We start from the raw sequence: 18,199 nt of genomic DNA on the forward strand, positions 1-18,199 counted from the left end.
AAGGGCATCACCGTTGTCAGTGGCTACATCCCCTCCTCTCAGTGAATAATATGCTCACGCACCCTGTCACGACACGGCTATTCATCTGTCGGTTCTCGATCATGCTGGAATAGGATTCACCCTCCTTTTGCGTCTGTCACTAACGCCCAGCACTCGCGAGTTTGAAGCTCGTCACAGTCATTCAGTCATTGAATCCTACTCGGAATACCACAGACAAGGTTTAGACTTTCCGGATTCTTTTGAATGCCGCCATCATTCTAGCTTATGCGATGAAGATTCCGTTTAGGAGATCTAAGAGATATTCATTCTAGCTTATTTCATGTAGAACAGAAGTGTTTGTCAGGCACGCGTTCATAAGGGAGAAGGATGATGAGCGTCACACATATTCATCACCTTCATCACGTTTTTGGGTGCGAATGGATATCTTAGAAGCGAAATAAGAAGAATTGAATAGAAAACAGTAGTACTTTGCATTAATCTTTGAGGAACAGCAGAGCTCCACACCTTAATCTATGGAGTGTAGAAACTCTACCGTTGAAAATACATAAGTGAAAGGTCCAGGCATGGCCGAGATGGCCAGCCCCCATGGTCTAAGAACTATGCGTTCCAAGATGGTCAAAAAGACGCCTAATACAATAGTAAGAGGTCCTATTTATAATAAACTAGTCACTAGGGTTTACATGAGTGAGTAATTGATGCATAAATCCACTTCCGGGGCCCACTTGGTGTGTGCTTGGGCTTGGGCTTGAGTGTTACACGTGCAGAGGCCATTTGTGGAGTTGAACGCCAGTTTCTGTGCCAGTTTGGGCGTTCAACTCTGGTTTTGGATCCTTTTCTGGCGCTGGACGCCCGATTTGGGCAGAAGGCTGGCGTTGAACGCCAGTTTACGTCGTCAATTCTTGGCCAAAGTATGGACTATTATATATTGCTGGAAAGCCCTGGATGTCTACTTTCCAACGCAATTAGAAGCGCGCCATTTCAAGTTCTGTAGCTCCAGAAAATCCACTTTGAGTGCAGGGAGGTCAGAATCCAACAGCATCAGCAGTCCTTCTTCAACCTCTGAATCTGATTTCTGCTCAAGTCCCTCAATTTCAGCCAGAAAATACCTGAAATCACAGAAAAACACACAAACTCATAGTAAAGTCCAGAAATGTGAATTTAACATAAAAACTAATGAAAACATCCCTAAAAGTAACTAGATCCTACTAAAAACATACTAAAAACAATGTCAAAAAGCGTATAAATTATCCGCTCATCACAACACCAAACTTAAATTGTTGCTTGTCCCCAAGCAACTAAAAATCAAATAGGATAAAAAGAAGAGAATATACTATAAATTCCAAACTATCAATGAAACAGAGCTTCAATCATATGAGCGGGACTTATAGCTTTTTGCCTCTTGAATAGTTTTGGCATCTCACTCTATCCATTGAGGTTCAGAATGATTGGCATCTATAGGAACTTCAGATTTCGAATAGTGTTATTGACTCTCCTAGTTCAGTATGATGATTCTTGAACACAGCTTCTTTATGAGTCTTGGCCGTGGCCCTAAGCACTTTGTTTTCCAGTAATACCACCGGATAGATAAATGCCACAGACACATAATTGGGTGAACCTTTTCAGATTGTGACTCAGCTTTGCTAAAGTCCCCAATTAGAGGTGTCCAGGGTTCTTAAGCACACTCTTTGTTTTTGCTTTGGACCTTGACTTTAACCGCTCAGTCTCAAGTTTTCACTTGACACCTACACGCCACAAGCACATGGTTAGGGACAGCTTGGTTTAGCCGCTTAGACCAGGATTTTATTCCTTTAGGCCCTCCTATCCACTGATGCTCAAAGCCTTGGGATCCTTTTTATTTCCCTTGCCTTTTGGTTTTAAGGGTTATTGGCTTTTTGCTCTTGCCTCTTGGTTTTAAGAGCTTTGGCTTTTTCTGCTTGCTTTTTCTTTTTCTTTCTATATTTTTTTTTTGCCTTTTTTTTTCTGCAAGCTTTGTTCTTTGCTGCTTTTTCTTGCTTCAAGAATCATTTTTATGATTTTTCAGATTATCAAATAACATGTCTCCTAGTCATCATTCTTTCAAGAGCCAACATATTTAACATTCTTAAACAACAACTTCAAAAGACATATGCACTGTTCAAGCATACATTCAGAAAACAAGAAGCATTGTCACCACATCAATATAATTAAGCTAAGTTCAAGGATAAATTTGAAACTCATGTACTTCTTGTTCTTTTGAATTAAAACATTTTTCATTTAACAGAGGTGATGGATTTATAGGACATTCATAACTTTAAAACAAAGCTACTAACTACTAATGATCATGTAATGAAGACACAAACATAGATAAGCACATAACATAGAAAACAAAAAACATAAGAAAGAAGAACAAGGAATGAATCCACCTTAGTGATGGTGGCGTTTCCTTCTTGAGGAACCAATGATGTCCTTGAGCTCTTCTATGTCTCTTCCTTGTCTTTGTTGCTCCTCCCTCATTGCTTTTTGATCTTCTCTTATTTCATGAAGCATGATGGAGTGCTCTTGATGTTCCACCCTTAGTTGTCCCATATTGGAACTCAATTCTCCTAGGGAGGTGTTGATTTGCTCCCAATAGTTTTGTGGAGGAAAGTGCATTTGAGACATTTCCGGAATCTCATGGTGATGAGCTTCTTGCGCCTCTTGAGCTCCATGACTGGGCTCTCTTGCTTGCTCCATCTTTTTCTTAGTGATGGGCTTTTCCTCTTTAATGAGGATATCTCCCTCTATGTCAATCCCAGCTGAATTGCATAGGTGGCAAATGAGGTGAGGAAAGGCTAACCTTGCCATGGTGGAGGACTTGTCAGCCACCTTGTAAAGTTCTTGAGGTATAATCTCATGAACTTCCACCTCTTCTCCAATCATGATGCTATGGATCATGATGGCCCGGTCTATAGTAACTTCAGACCGGTTGCTGGTGGGAATGATTGAGCATTGAATAAACTCCAACCATCCTCTAGCTATAGGCTTGAGGTCCAATCTTCTTAGTTAAACCGGTTTGCCTTTGGAGTCAATCTTCCATTGAGCTCCTTCTACACATATATCCATAAGGACTTGGTCCAACCTTTGATCAAAGTTGACTCTCCTTGTGTAGGGGCGTGCGTTCTCTTCCATGTATGGCAAGTTGAACGCCAACCTCACATTCTCCGGACTAAAATCTAAGTATTTCCCCCGAACCATTGTAACATAGTTCTTTGGATCCGGGTTTTTACTTTGATCATGGTTCTTGGTGATCCATGCATTGGCATAGAACTCTTGAACCATTAGGATGCCGACTTGTTGGATGGGATTTGTTAGAACTTCCCAACCTCTTCTTTGAATTTCATGTCGGATCTCCGGATACTCATTTCTTTTGAGTTTAAAAGGGACCTCAGAGATCACCTTCTTCTTGGCCACAACATCATAGAAGTGGTCTTGATGGGCTTTGGAGATGAACATTTCCATCTCCCATGACTCGGATGTGGAAGCTCTTGTCTTCCCTTTCCCTCTTCTAGAGGATTCTCCGGTCTTAGGTGCCATCAATGGTAATGGAAAAACAAAAAGCTTATGCTTTTACCACACCAAACTTAGAATATTGCTCGCCCTCGAGCAATAAACAAAAGAATAGATGAAGAAAAAGAAGAAATATGGAGAGGGAGAGGGAGATGTGGTTTCGGCTAAGGAGAGTGTAGAGGGGTGTGTTGTGTGAATTTGATGAAGAATGGAGGGCTTTATATAGGGAGGGGAAGGGGGGTTATTGGTTCGGCCATATGGGTGGGTTTGGGTGGGAAATTGGTTTTGAATTTTGAAGGTAGGTGTGGTTTATGAGGTAGGTTTATGGGGAAGAGTGGATGGATGTGAGTGATGAAGAGGTGATGGGGAAGAGAGATTGAGGTGATTGGTGAAGGGTTTTTGGGGAAGAGTGTTTATGGGGTTGTGTGAAAGAGAGTGGTGAGAAGAAGTGAGTGGAGGTAGGTGGGGATCCTGTGGGGTCCACAGATCCTGAGTGGATCCTGTGGGGTTCACAGATCCTGAGTGGATCCTGTGGGGTCCACAGATCCTGAGGTTTTCAAGGATTTACATCCCTGCACCCCTTAGGCATGTAAAAATGCCTTTGTATCCAACTCTGGGCGTTCAGCGCCAGGTTGGTGGCCATTTTGGGCGTTCAACGCCCATTTGTGTGCCATTTCTGGCGTTGAACACCAGAACCATGCTTGTTCTGGGCGTTCAGCGCCAGGATGCTCCCATTCTGGGCGTTCAACGCCAGAATTATGCTCTGTTCTGGCGTTTGAACGCCAGGCAGATGCTCCTCCAGGGTGTGATTTTTCTTCTGCTGTTTTTGATTCCGTTTTCAATTTTTATATTTATTTTGTGACTCCACATGATCATGAACCTAAGAAAACAATAAAAATAAGAATTAGATAAACATTGGGTTGCCTCCCAACAAGCGCTTCTTTAATGTCAATAGCTTGACAGTGGGCTCTCATGGAGCCTCACAGATGTGCAGAGCTTTGTTGAGACTCTCCAACACCAAACTTAGAGTTTGGATATGGGAGTTCAACACCAAACTTAGAGTTTGGTTGTGGCCTCCCAACACCAAACTTAGAGTTTAACTGTGGGGGCTCTGGTTGACTCTGCTTTGAGAGAAGCTTTTCAAGCTTCCTCTCCATGGTTGCAGAGGGAGATCCTTGAGTTTTGAATACAAGGGAGTTCTCATTCCATTGAAGGACTATTTTACCTCTGTCAACATCAATCACAGCTCTTGCTGTGGCCAGGAAAGGTCTTCCTAGGATGATGGATTCATCCTTTTCCTTTCCAGTATCCAGGACTATGAAATCAGCAGGTATGTAAAGGCCCTCAACCTTTACTAATACATCTTCTACTTGTCCATAAGCCTGTTTTCTTGAGCTGTCTGCCATCTCTAGTGAGATTTTAGCAGCTTGCACCCCATAGATTCCCAGTTTCTCTATTACAGAGAGGGGCATGAGGTTTATCCCTGAACCAAGATCACACAGAGCCTTAAAGATCATGGTGCCTATGGTACAAGGGATTATGAACTTTCCAGGATCCTGTCTCTTCTGAGGCAATGTCAGTTGATCCAGATCACTTAGTTCATTGATGAACAAGGGAGGTTCTACTTCCCAAGTATCAATGCCAAATAATTTGGCATTCAGCTTCATGATTGCACCAAGAAACTTGGCAGTTTGCTCTTCAGTAACATCCTCTTTCTCTTCAGAAGAGGAATACTCATCAGAGCTCATGAAGGGTATAAGGAGGTTCAATGGAATCTCTATGGTCTCTAGATGAGCCTCAGAGTCCTTTGGTTCCCAAGAGGGAAGCTCCTTATTGATCACTGGACGTCCCTGGAGGTCTTCCTCCTTGGGATTCACGTCTTCTCCTCTCCTTTCAGGTTCGGCCATGGCGCTTATGTCAATGGCCTTGCACTCTCCTTTTGGATTCTCTTCTGTATTGCTTGGGAGAGTACTAGGAGGGATTTTAGTGATCCTTTTACTCAGCTGGCCCACTTGTGCTTCCAAATTTCTAATGGAAGACCTTGTTTCATTCATGAAACTTACAGTGGCCTTAGATAGATCAGAGACTAGATTTGCTAAATTAGAAGCATTTTGTTCAGAGTTCTCTGTCTGTTGCTGAGTGGATGATGGAAAAGGCTTGCTATTGCTAAACCTGTTTCTTCCACCATTATTAAAGCCTTGTTGGGGCTTTTGATCCTTCCATGAGAAATTTGGATGATTTCTCCATGTTGAGTTATAGGTGTTTCCATAAGGTTCACCTAAGTAATTTACCTCTGCTATTGCAGGGTTCTCAGGATCATAGGCTTCTTCTTCAGAAGATGCCTCTTGAGTACTGTTGGATGCAGCTTGCATTCCATGCAGACTCTGAGAAATCATATTGACTTGCTGAGTCAATATTTTATTCTGAGCCAATATGGCATTCAGAGTATCAACCTCAAGAACTCCCTTCTTCATAGGCGTCCCATTACTCACAGGATTCCTTTCAAAAGTGTACATGAACTGGTTATTAGCAACCATGTCAATGAGTTCTTGAGCTTCTGCAGGCGTTTTCTTTAGGTGAATGGATCCACCTGCAGAAGTGTCCAATGACATCTTTGATAACTCAGATAAACCATCATAGAATATATCCAGGATGGTCCATTCTGAAAGCATGTCAGAAGGACACTTTTTGGTCAACTGTTTGTATCTTTCCCAAGCTTCATAGAGGGATTCACCTTCTTTCTGTCTGAAGGTTTGAACATCAGCTCTAAGCTTGCTCAGCTTTTGAGGAGGAAAGTACTTGGCTAAGAAAGCCGTGACCAGCTTATCCCAAGAGTTCAGGCTGTCTTTGGGTTGAGAATCCAACCATAATCTAGCTCTGTCTCTTACAGCAAAAGGGAAAGGCATGAGCCTGTAGACTTCAGGATCTACTCCATTAGTCTTAACAGTATCACATATCTGCAAGAATTCAGTTAAGAACTGAAAAGGATCTTCAGATGGAAGTCCATGAAACTTGCAGTTCTGCTGCATCAGAGAAACTAACTGAGGTTTCAGCTCAAAGTTGTTTGCTCCAATGGCAGGAATGGAGATGCTTCTTCCATGTAAATTGGAATTAGGTGCAGTGAAGTCACCAAGCATTCTCCTTGCATTGTTGTTGGGTTCGGCTGCCATCTCCTTTACTTGTTTGAAATTTTCAATCAAGTTGTCTCTGGATTGTTGTAATTTAGCTTCTCTTAATTTTTTCTTCAGAGTCCTTTCAGGTTCTGGATCAGCTTCAACAAGAATGCCTTTTTCTCTGTCCCTGCTCATAAGAAAGAGGAGAGAAAAAGAAAAGAAGAGGAATCCTCTATGTCACAGTAAAGAGGATCCTTATTGTTAGTAGAAGAAAAGAAGAAGAAATTCGAACACAGATAGAAGAGGGGGTTCGAATTTGGTGATGATGTGATGTAAAGGAAGGAACACAACTGTACGGATGGAAGAGATGTGAGATGAGATGTTAGGATATGAATGAATAAATAGAATAGGATGGAGGAAGGATAATTTTCGAAAATTATTTTGAAAAAGAGTTAGTGATTTTTGAAAATGGTTTTTGAAAAATGTTAGTAATTTTCGAAAATTTTTGAAATCAAAAATAAAAAATAAAAATAATTAGTTAATTAAAAAGAAATTTTTGAAAAAGAGGGGAGATATTTTCGAAAATTAGAGAGAGAGAGTTAGTTAGGTAGTTTTGAAAATGTTAAGAAACAAACAAAAAGTTAGTTAGTTAGTTGAAACAAATTTTGAAAAGATAGGAAGTTAGGAAGTTAGAAAAGATATTTTGAAAAGATATTTTTGAAAAAGATAAGATAAGAAGATATTTTTGAAAAGATATGATAGGAATTAGTTTTGAAAAAGATTTGATTTTTAAAATCACAATTAATGACTTGATTCACAAGAAATCACAAGATGTGATTCTAGAACTTAAAGTTTGAATCTTTCTTAACAAGCAAGTAACAAACTTCAAATTTTTGAATCAAAACATTAATTGATTATATTATTTTCGAAAATTTTGATATAAAAATAAGAAAAAGATTTTTGAAAAATATTTTTGGAATTTTCGAAAATAACTAAAAATTTTGAAAAAGATTTTGAAAAAGATAAGATTTTCAAATTGAAAATTTGATTTGACTCATGAGAAACAACTTGATTTTTAAAAATTTTTGAAAAAGTCAACTCAATTTTCGAATTTGATGAGAGAAAAAGGGAAAGATATTTTTTTGATTTTTTTGAATTTTTATGATGCAAGAGAAAAACACTTAAAAAGATGCAATGCATGAAATTTTTTTGATCAAAACAATGAATGCATGCAAGAATGCTATGAATGTCAAGATGAACACCAAGAACACTATGAAGAACATGATGAACATCAAGAACATATTTTTGAAAAATTTTTAATGCAAGAAAACATGCAAGACACCAAACTTAGAATTCTTTAATGCTTAGGCACTAAGAATTCAAGAATGCATATGATAAACATGAAAAGACACATAACAAAAAATCATCAAGATTATACAAGAAGACTTACCAAGAACAACTTGAAGATCATGAAGAACACTATGAATGCATGATATTTTCGAAAATTACAAGATGCATATGCAAGTGACACCAAACTTATAATGTGACTCAAGACTCAAACAAGAAACAGAAAATATTTTTGATTTTTATGATTTTCTAATTTTTTTTGGATTTTTTTCGAAAATAGTATGAAAAAGAAAAAATAAGGATTCCAAAATTTTTAATATGAATTCCAGGAATTTTGCCATGTTAGTCTAAAGCTTCAGTCCAGGAATTAGACATGGCTCACTAGCCAGCCAAGCTTTCAATGAAAGCTCCAGTCCAAAACACTAGACATGGCCAATGGCCAGCCAAGCTTTAGTCTTTAACACGAGAGTATATTGCTCTTTGATAACAAATTGCAAACCTCAGTCCAAAAGAATTTAGACATGGCTTTACAGCCAGCCAGGCTTCACATGCTTTATGAAACACTAGAATTCATTCTTAAAAATTTTGAATAAATTTTTGAAAACATTTTTTTTCGAAAACAAAAGAGGAGTTTTTGAAAAATTTTTTGAAAACTTTTTGAAAAGAAAACGAAAAGAAAGTTACCCAATCTGAGCAACAAGATGAACCGTCAGTTGTCCAAACACGAACAATCCCCGGCAACGGTGCCAAAAACTTGGTGCTGTTGCTGGATCAAAAGGGAATCTGGCACTGATGTTACCGGACCAAAAGCTTGCCGAAAACTCAAACAATCCCCGGCAACGGCGCCAAAAACTTGGTGCACGAAATTGTGATCTCCAGGCTCGAACAAATCCTGGTAATGGCTCCAAAGCTTGGTGCTCTGATCTTAATTCATAGTTGTCACAACTTCGATACAACTAACCAGCAAGTGCACTGGGTCGTCCAAGTAATACCTTACGTGAGTAAGGGTCGAATCCCACGGAGATTGTTTGTATGAAGCAAGCTATGGTCACCTTGTAAATCTCAGTCAGGCAGATATAAATGGATAATGGTGTTTTCGAATAATAATTAATAAGATAGGGATAGAGGTACTTATGTAAATCATTGGTAGGAATTTCAGATAAGCGAATGGAGATACTTTCGTTCCTCTGAACCTCTGCTTTCCTGCTATCTTCATCCAATCAGTCTTACTCTTTTCCATGGCTGGCTTTATGCAAGGGCATCACCGTTGTCAGTGGCTACATCCCCTCCTCTCAGTGAATAATATGCTCACGCACCCTGTCACGGCACGGCTATTCATCTGTCGGTTCTCGATCATGCTGGAATAGGATTCACCCTCCTTTTGCGTCTGTCACTAACGCCCAGCACTCGCGAGTTTGAAGCTCGTCACAGTCATTCAGTCATTGAATCCTACTCGGAATACCACAGACAAGGTTTAGACTTTCCGGATTCTCTTGAATGCCGCCATCATTCTAGCTTACGCCACGAAGATTCCGTTTAGGAGATCTAAGAGATATTCATTCTAGCTTATTTCATGTAGAACAGAAGTGTTTGTCAGGCACGCGTTCATAAGGGAGAAGGATGATGAGCGTCACACATATTCATCACCTTCATCACGTTTTTGGGTGCGAATGGATATCTTAGAAGCGAAATAAGAAGAATTGAATAGAAAATAGTAGTACTTTGCATTAATCTTTGAGGAACAGCAGAGCTCCACACCTTAATCTATGGAGTGTAGAAACTCTACCGTTGAAAATACATAAGTGAAAGGTCCAGGCATGGCCGAGATGGCCAGCCCCCATGGTCTAAGAACTATGCGTTCCAAGATGGTCAAAAAGACGCCTAATACAATAGTAAGAGGTCCTATTTATAATAAACTAGTCACTAGGGTTTACATGAGTGAGTAATTGATGCATAAATCCACTTCCGGGGCCCACTTGGTGTGTGCTTGGGCTTGGGCTTGAGTGTTACACGTGCAGAGGCCATTTGTGGAGTTGAACGCCAGTTTCTGTGCCAGTTTGGGCGTTCAACTCTGGTTTTGGATCCTTTTCTGGCGCTGGACGCCCGATTTGGGCAGAAGGCTGGCGTTGAACGCCAGTTTACGTCATCAATTCTTGGCTAAAGTATGGACTATTATATATTGCTGGAAAGCCCTGGATGTCTATTTTCCAACGCAATTGGAAGCGCACCATTTCAAGTTCTGTAGCTCCAGAAAATCCACTTTGAGTGCAGGGAGGTCAGAATCCAACAGCATCAGCAGTCCTTCTTCAACCTCTGAATCTGATTTCTGCTCAAGTCCCTCAATTTCAGCCAGAAAATACCTGAAATCACAGAAAAACACACAAACTCATAGTAAAGTCCAGAAATGTGAATTTAACATAAAAACTAATGAAAACATCCCTAAAAGTAACTAGATCCTACTAAAAACATACTAAAAACAATGTCAAAAAGCGTATAAATTATCCGCTCATCAGTAGTGTGGTTAGAAATACCGCACCATACACGTGGAGTACGCGTGCGCGTCACTCGCGCAACACCACCTGATCCCTGCGCCGCCACTTTTCTTATTTTTTCTTTTCCAATCCTAATTTCTTTCTTCTTTCTTCTTTCTTTCTCCTCTTTCTTCTTATTCTCCATTATTTCTCTCATTCTTCTTTATTTATTCTTTCTTTTCTCTCTCTTCCCCTTCCATCATATTTTCTTCACCTCACATTCTCTATTACATCTCTTTGTCACCCTCTTCTCAAGGTTCTTTCTTACTATTTTTCTTTTTTCTCTTCTTATTATTTATTTATTTTTGCATTATTTTACTTGGTGTTAGAAATCTAATTGGGTGATTGTTTTCTTCCATAATTACTTGTGGATTATTAAGGAGTTATTTGACAATTATCACTAATTATTTTCGGGTTGCTTGCATGTTCAAATTTAATACTTTCAATAACATATTTACCATGCATTCTAAGTGTTTGTAAAAAAGTCCGTATGGCATCGTGCATTTTTAATTATTTTATCCTTCTACTCTAATGGCTGTTTTTCACAAAACTCTTTCAATATTTTATTAATTAAATATAATTATCAATACAAACGTGATTGTTAGTCTGTTACGAGTGATAATACATTTTAGCTATTGATGCTTGATCTATGCTGCTCATGCCTTTGTCGGCATGCTAATAAACATCTTGCATCTAATTGCCATAACATGCACTTGCTATATTTCCATTGATGAAATTATCACATGTAGTTGCGACCATGTATTAACGACATCCTTCTTTACCGTGCAGTGATTATCACTTGTACTGTCCTCCTCCTTGCTTTAACCCTTGGCTTTACATGTTACTTTCCTTTTTCCTTTTTAGGATGGCCACCAAGAAGGGTAAAGAGAAAGCTGCTCCCAAACCACCGGCAAGAAGAGGAACAAAAAGAGCGCTAGCTGCGGAACCATCCTCAACATCAGTCAAACCATCCACAAAGCGAGTCAAGATGTTCATCAAGGTCGATGAAACAGAGAAAGCCTTTCCAGCAAGGGACACTGCGCGGTTCACTAACCACTACTGTGAGCTTATGTTTTCCATCCTGGCTGAGCGGAACTACAACAATGAGCACCTACTCATCCTCCCTACCCACATTATTGAGTTTGTCGAGCCCCGCATTGAGCGCAGACAATGGGGATTCTTACGGAGACAGCCACGGCAGGTTAACCTTTCATGGGTAGTTGAATTTTACTCCAATTTCTACATGCCAATCCTGCAGTCTGTCTATGTCCGTCAGAAGCAAGTCCTGATTTCCGAAGAGGCCATTCAGCGAGCTTTAGATCTCCCCCTTGCTGCAGAAGGATTGGACGCATACCAAGAAGCCTCTTTCAAACGCCAGACATACCAATTTGACTGGGACGCCGTTCTCAGAGTTATAGCACAACCTGGCAGCAGATGGATATATGGATACCATCGATCCCAACCTAAGGGCATATTGGCTTCAGCACTCACTTTGGAGGCTCGAGTGTGGGTACAGATTATGTCACACTACGTCTTTTCGAGCACTCATGAGTCCTCCTTCACTGTAGATATGGCTGTTCTTCTCTGTTGTCTCCTTACAGACCAGCCTCTCAACCTACCAAGACACCTCCGGGATGCCATGGGACACATACAGATTGCGGGCAACCTACCCTTTCTCGCCTTGGTTTCAGATCTAGTCTCGGCAACCGGAGTCTCCTACACAGTTGGGGACACCAAGACCATACTTCCACGGGATGATCAGATTGTCCCCAACGGGAAGTACATCAGACCTCCAACAGCCACTATCAACCGAACCGCAGACCCGGCCGGAGATATTCCTTCCCCTTCCACATCACAAGCACCTTCAACAAATCAGCTGCTCCTACAGATACTTCAGAGGTTGGACCGGCTTGACCGGCAGGCAAAGCGAATAGAGCACCGTAACAAGCGCCAATTTACATACCTCAAGGAGCTGATTGTTGGCAACCACCCACCTGAAGAAGAACCAGGCACTCCAGACTCCACCTCACCTACCAGCACCGGGAGCCATGACAATCCCGACAGTGGAGATGCTGTTACAAGCCCCCATTTGTTCCTAACTGATAGCATCGAGGACAGTGCCAAGCTTTAAGTGTGGGGAGGTCGGTCAGTACCTAACTTCCAGAGGTAAATACTTTTTCTTAACACCAACATTTTAGTTTTTCTTTTGTAAATAGAATAGATTGCTTGATAATAATTGTTTGCATGTATGTTTGCTTGGTTAAAGTAATAAATTTCTTTTCAAGACTTTATCTCACTAATTTAAATTAAAAACTTTTTAAATAAACTTGTTTGAAGACTCTAAATTGGAACATGAATGATAGCTAAGAACACACAACCCAGTGAGATTTTTGAGCCTAATTGTATGGTTACATCATCTAACCATGATATTTTATTCTTGTGTGTTTTCTTCTCTATAATTGTAATCTTTACTTTGTTCTTTTATATATGTCAAATGTTTAGTGTATTCACATGCTTGCATATGATTGAGGCCATTATTTTATTAGCTCACTTATCCCAAATAGCCTACCCCTTCAATTACCTTTGTTAACCACCTTGAGCCTTTTAATCCCCATTTGTTCTATATTTTACCACATCACTAGCCTTAAGTGGAAAAACAAATTAACTACCCCAAATTGAATCTTTGGTTAGCTTATGATAGAGATTGTGTATCAACTAAGTGTGGAAAAACTGTGGAAACTTGGGTTAATGAAAGTGTATAGTGTTTAAATGATAAAATATTAGAAATTTGGGTACCTACTCATGTGAGACCAGAAAAATTAAAAATCCATGTGCATTGATAAGTTATGATTACTTTTACTTTTTAAAAAAGACCCAAAAATATTCAATAAATAAATAAATAAATAAGGGGACAAAATTACCCAAGTATTAAGTTAATTAAAGATCAATGCATATGTGATAAAATTAAAGAAAAGTTGATGCATGAGTATGGGATACAAAAATGGGAAGGGTAGCTAAACATGATTTAAGAAGTATATAGAGTATATATAGGTGAGAGCTTAGGTTAGTCAAGGATTCAATTTATAGCTCACTTAGTCATATATATACCCTCACCTTTACCTTAGCCCCATTACAACCTTGAAAAGACCTCATGATGTTTGCATTAGTACATTAAATACTTGTTGATTGGTTAGGTAAATAACAAAGTTTAGAAAGCATGACTAGAGAAGAATAGAGTGATTACCCTATACACTTGAGTAATTAGAGTGCATATACACTATCAGTGAGGGTTCAATGCTTAAGTCTATGTTCCCTGCTTTCATGAGCTGTCTACTTACAAGTCTACCTGTATTTACTGTATGATTTAAATTAGTGATGTCTAATTTATGTTTGTCTTGAAGAACTTATTTACTATTAACCAAGTATACAGAATCATCTTAGCATATAGTTGCATTTATACATAGGTTGCATTTCATGAGTCTTACTTGTCCCTATCTATTCTTTTGATCTCCTTGAGCTTAGCATGAGGACATGCTAATGTTTAAGTGTGGAGAGTTTGATAAACCACTATTTTATGGTTTATCTTGTGTTCAATTGAGTGGTTTTATCAAGTCTTTGCACACTCATTCATACGAATTGCATGGTTTTACAACTCCTTCCTAGTTTTGTTCTATGGTTGGAAACATACTTCCTAAGCCTTTAATTTGTGTATTTTAATTCTCCTTTATACCATTAGATGCCGTGATCTGTGTGTTCAGTGTTTCAGGCTTTGTAAGGCAGGAATGGCTTAGAGGATAGAGAGGAAGCTTGCAAAAATGGAAGGAGCACAAGAAATAAAGGAGACAACCAGCGAGCATCGACGCGCACGCATGGCTCACGCGTGCGCGTGATCTGGAGATTTTTACAGTGACGCGTGCGCGTACCTGATGCGTACCCGTGGATTGAAGTTCCTCTAGACAACGCGTACGCGTGACACGCGATGATGACCAGCAACGCGTACGTGTGACATGCGCGATCTGCAGAAATCACAGAAAATGCTGGGGACAATTTTGGGCCGAGTTTGGATCCAGTTTCCAGCCCAGAATCATAGACTAGAGCCAGGGAACGAGCAGAGACTCAAGACAGATTCTCATTAGCGTAGTTTTAGTTTTAGTTTTGAATCTTAGAGAGAAATTACTCCTCCTCTAGGTTTTCTTTTACATTCACATATTTTTATTTTTATGCTTTTGCTTTGGATATTGAGAAGAGTCATTACCTCCGTTGAAGTTATTATTCTAGTTTATTTCCTTATTCCCTTACTCTTCCATATCCTTAATCTTTGTTCATAGTTACAATTGGATTATTTTTAGAATTTATTAATCAAAGGATTACTTTTACTTTAAATTAATTTGTAGTTATTGTCTATCATGTCTTCCTTCTACTCCCTTTTTAATTTTGTGCAAGTAGTTTTCATGTCAATGGAGTAGACTCCCAACTTGACTTGGGGGTTGATTAAATGGAGACCCTAGAGTTGGAATGCTCAAGTGATTAGTTAAATTGGAAGTTGTTGGCTAATTCTCTATTTACTAATGCTAGACCTTCCCAAGGGAGAGGACTAGGATTTGTGAATAAGAGTTAGCTCAATCACTTGACTTTTCTTTATTTAGTAAGGGTTAACTAAGCAAAAATAACAACCTCTTTATACTACACTTGAGAGAATTCCAACAAGGATAGAACTTCCAATTAATCATTTCCCCATGCAAGGCTTTTTATTCTGAATATATAAATCTCTTTCAATTTTTATTGCATTAATTTACAATTATTTATTTCCTATTATTCAACTCTCAAAAATTTTCGGAAAACTCCTGATTAATAAGATAGCACCCTTTTGTCAACTCGTTGGGAGACGACCTGGGATTCATACTCCAAGTATTTTTATTCTAATTTTCTGACACCCTTTCTAAATTGATAAGCGGATTTTAGCTGGTTAAGAACTGTACTTACAACGCTGTTCTTATATTATAAATTCTTAATCGGCCAATTTCTGCTTCCATCACTTAGTTTGGTAGAATTTTAGTGTCAAATTTTGTGTTTATATGGTAGAATAGATTTTAGAGGTCGAAAACCATGTTGGATATCAGGTTTGGTGACTTTAGAGTCCTAAAATTTTGCAAAAACAGAGTTCTGTGCATGGGCACATTGCTATGTGTACGCATAGAAAATTTTGAGTCCTTTGCTGCGTGCGTACGCATGCTATGGTGCGTACACATACCATCCCTAAAATCCTTGGCCCACAATGGTGCATACGCATCCCTAATTCTTTTTGCTCTATGGTGCGTGCGAACGCACCCAATGGTGCGCATGCACTCATGATGCAATTTTGAAAAAAAAATTCCTTGCGTTCGTACTTACCCAGCTGTGCATACGTGATGAGCGGATAATTTATACGCTTTTTGGCATTGTTTTTAATATGTTTTTAGTAGGATCTAGTCACTTTTAGGGATGTTTTCATTAGTTTTTATGTTAAATTCACATTTCTGGACTTTACTATGAGTTTGTGTGTTTTTCTGTGATTTCAGGTATTTTCTGGCTGAAATTGAGGGACTTGAGCAGAAATCAGATTCAGAGGTTGAAGAAGGACTGCTGATGCTGTTGGATTCTGACCTCCCTGCACTCAAAGTGGATTTTCTGGAGCTACAAAACTCGAAATGGCATGCTTCCAATTGCGTTGGAAAGTAGACATCCAGGGATTTCCAGAAATATATAATAGTCCATACTTTGGCCAAGAATAGACGACGTAAACTGGCGTTCAACGCCAGCTTTCTACCCAAATCTGGCGTCCAGCGCCAGAAAAGGAGCCAAAACCAGAGTTGAACGCCCAAACTGGCACAAAAGCTGGCGTTCAACTCCAAGAAGGACCTCTACACGTGCAACACTTAGGCTCAGCCCAAACATATACCAAGTGGGCCCAGGAAGTAGATTTATACATCAATTACTTACTCATGTAAACCCTAGTAGCTAGTTTATTATAAATAGGACCTTTTACTATTGTATTAGGCATCTTTGGTCTCAGTTTTAATCCATTGTTCATCTTAGGAGACTATTGATCACGTTTTAGGGGGCTGGCCATCTCGGCCATGCCTGGACCTTTCACTTATGTAATTTTCAACGGTAGAGTTTCTACACTCCATAGATTAAGGTGTGGAGCTCTGCTGTTCCTCAAAGATTAATGCAAGTACTACTGTTTTCTATTCAATTCATCTTATTTCACTTCTAAGATATCCATTCGCACCCAAGAATGTGATGAAGGTGATGATTATGTGTGACGCTCATCACCATCTCCCCTATGAACACGTGCCTGACAAACACTTCCGTTCTACATGAAATAAGCTAGAATGAATATCTCTTAGATCTCTTAACCGGAATCTTCGTGGTGTAAGCTAGAATGATGGCGGCATTCAAGAGAATCCGGAAAGTCTAAACCTTGTCTGTGGTATTCTGAGTAGGATTCAATGATTGAATGACTGTGACGAGCTCCTAACTCGCGATTGCAGGGCGTTAGTGACAGACACAAAAGGATAGTAAATCCTATTCCAGCATGATCGAGAACCGACAGATGAATAGCCGTGCCGTGACAGGGTGCGTGAGCATATTATTCACTGAGAGGATAAGATGAAGCCATTGGCAAGGGTGATGCCTCCAGATGATTAGCCGTGTCGTGACAGGGCATTGGATCATTTTCCCGAGAGATGACCGAAAGTAGCCATTGACAGTGGTGATGTATAACATAAAGCCAGCCATGGAAAGGAGTGAGACTGATTGGATGAAGATAGCAGGAAAGCAGAGGTTCAGAGGAACGAAAAGCATCTCCATTCGCTTATCTGAAATTCCTACCAATGATTTACATAAGTATCTCTATCCCTATTTTATTAATTAATATTCGAAAACCACATAACTGTTTTGTATCCGCCTGACTGAGATTTGCAAGGTGACCATAGCTTGCTTCATACCAACAATCTCCATGGGATTCGACCCTTACTCACGTAAGGTATTACTTGGACGACCCAGTGCACTTGCTGGTCAGTTGTATCGAAGTTGTGACAAATTATGAATGTGTAATCACGATTACGCGTACCAAGTTGCTCACGTGCCAGGATTAGTTTGAGCCTGGACATCACAATTTCGTGCACCAATACGCAACTCCCATTCTAAATTCTTTGGTGCGTGCGTACGCACCCTTCCCTTTTTTTCCCTCTGTGCGTACGCATGGTCTTGTGTGCGTATGCACGAATGCCCTTTAGTGCGTAAATTTAAAAAGAAACCATAGCGTACATAGACCCCGTTCTTTTTTCTTTTTCGTGGCCAACCTTCCCCAAACCACCACCTCCCTTCCATCTCTTCTAGCAACCACATTGCCGTCGGCGCCTCGACCACCGCCGCCGCTTTCTCTCTTCTTCTTCTCTCTTCCCTCATCTACCCCCACCATTACCTTTGAACTCCACTTTTCTCTACGCCAGCCATCGAAGATTGTAGCTCTCACTTTCCAGCAACCACATTGCCGCTACGCCTATGGCAGTGGCAACAACAAAGTGCCACTACAATCTCTTTCTCAATTCGTCAACTCTTCATCTAGGTTTTCTTGTTTTTCCCCTGTTTTTTATTTCTTTTAGTTAGTAGTTAGTAATTATATTTTATTCCTTAATT

At 39.7% G+C, this 18,199-nt stretch overlaps 1 non-coding gene across 1 annotated transcript; it reads left to right on the forward strand.

The window, feature by feature from the left end:
• The first annotated feature begins 6,191 nt into the window (after positions 1 to 6,191).
• Positions 6,192 to 6,299, forward strand: LOC148568846 (small nucleolar RNA R71). Its single transcript, XR_015881865.1, has one exon. It is a non-coding gene; the product is annotated as a small nucleolar RNA R71 (small nucleolar RNA).
• Positions 6,300 to 18,199: the final 11,900 nt, after the last annotated feature.

The sequence above is a fragment of the Arachis ipaensis genome, chromosome B4, assembly GCF_059453495.1.
Source record: "Arachis ipaensis isolate K30076 ecotype BB chromosome B4, ASM5945349v1, whole genome shotgun sequence".
In the NCBI taxonomy this organism is placed as follows: domain Eukaryota; kingdom Viridiplantae; phylum Streptophyta; class Magnoliopsida; order Fabales; family Fabaceae; genus Arachis; species Arachis ipaensis.